General features: G+C 41.8%; 1 long non-coding RNA gene across 1 annotated transcript; it reads left to right on the forward strand.

The window, feature by feature from the left end:
- The first annotated feature begins 782 nt into the window (after positions 1–782).
- LOC128509857 (uncharacterized) lies at positions 783–1317 on the forward strand. The gene is made up of 3 exons (XR_008356078.1): positions 783–814; positions 897–946; positions 1021–1317. It is a non-coding gene; the product is annotated as an uncharacterized LOC128509857 (long non-coding RNA).
- Positions 1318–1517: the final 200 nt, after the last annotated feature.

A 1517-nucleotide genomic window follows, 5' to 3' on the forward strand; every position in this document is an offset into this window, starting at 1 on the left:
TGTTTTACAAAGACTACTTTTCTCATTTAAACAGTGGAAGTCACTGCAGCAAGTATTACAGTAGTTATTATTTCTTTTCCTACCAATTTTCCTACCCTTACCAGCCTTTGCTCTATGGTTGACTAGTACCACCCTTCTTCAGTAAAATGATTTTGCTCTTAGTTGATATTTGTAAATGATTCCACAAGTTGACATTTACATTGTCCCATCATTGTCGACGTCCTTTTACGTCAAGAAGAGGGATTTGTCAGGATATTCGTGGAGGGAATGATAATGACCCTCTTTCCTTGTTATCTGTTGAAATTCCAAGAACCTTTGCTGCGTGTTAATTCATTTGCAAGATCGGTTCCTCTTGTAGCCGGTTCCAACCAGTCGCGAGGTTAATAAGGTTCAGGCTTTTGCTTTCTGTTTTCTCTCTCTCCCTTTTCTCTCTCTCATTTTCTCTTTGACGTAGACACACAACACAGAGAGAAAAATAGTTTTAATCCTAAGGTAAATATGCACTGCAGAACCGTTTTCTACACTGCAAGTTTGCAGAGATCACTGGTAACCAGCTGCAGTATGCACAAAGCCAGACACTTAAGCTCAGTGAGATCAGGTTTATCTATGTCCCTTTGGATTGGCACAACAAACCTCTAGGGCCAGTCTATGAAATAATCCATTATCATGGGTCTATATGTAGTGGGTTCAGGTAAGTGACAGCAGTATCAGCCTATCAGAGTAGGGCACCTCCCTATTTAAAGCCAGATTGGATGTTACCTGGGTTGCGTCACGTCCGGTTTCCCCTTTGTTTCCGTGTTTGTAGAGGCGGCAGGTAAGCGCGTCGTTTAAACATGGCTGTTAGAAACTGGTTTCATGTGTGTGTGACTTAAAATGCTCATTGTTACTTTTTATAGCGTGTTTTCCGGCGCTGCAGTGGCCGTAGTGGAGAGCATTTGCCTTGGAGGTATGTTTGTTCAACCCGGGTGGTTTATTAACTGCCGAAGGAATTAATAATATTAATTCTTGCATATTGATTAGGCTTCCTTGTGCCCTATTGTTATGATGGGATACAGCTCTGACTAAACCGGTGCCTGTGTGTGTTTTCGCTACAAAGACCTGAATGGTAAGTGGTTTAACTTGCCTTTTACTGAGAGTTAGAAGCGTATATGTTGTTAATGTTTCCTCTCTTGTGTTTGTCATAGGAGACTCCCTCTCGTTGCTATTGTCGTGTTGGCTATTGCTAATTGAGTGGTGCTGCTAGCGCTGTTCGTTTTTAGGGCTGGGAAGATACAGCTGCTAACCGTGTGAGAAGCTAAGGTTGCTAATTGCTGATAGCGAAGACGCTGCCTTTAATCTCGTGCCAGTGTTGCCGTGAATAATGTAGAGAGGGGACTGTTTATCTGTCTGGTGTCGTGTTGCTTTGTCGCCCTGTCGAACGTATGGTTTATTCGTTGTTTCTTTTTCTTTTTGTTTCCTTTTGGCTAAGTACTTTAAGTTTTCTTGGCCTACTTAAGTGTATTTGGTTTATTGTTATT

This window comes from Clarias gariepinus, chromosome 21, assembly GCF_024256425.1.
Source record: "Clarias gariepinus isolate MV-2021 ecotype Netherlands chromosome 21, CGAR_prim_01v2, whole genome shotgun sequence".
Classification (NCBI taxonomy): Eukaryota; Metazoa; Chordata; class Actinopteri; order Siluriformes; family Clariidae; genus Clarias; species Clarias gariepinus.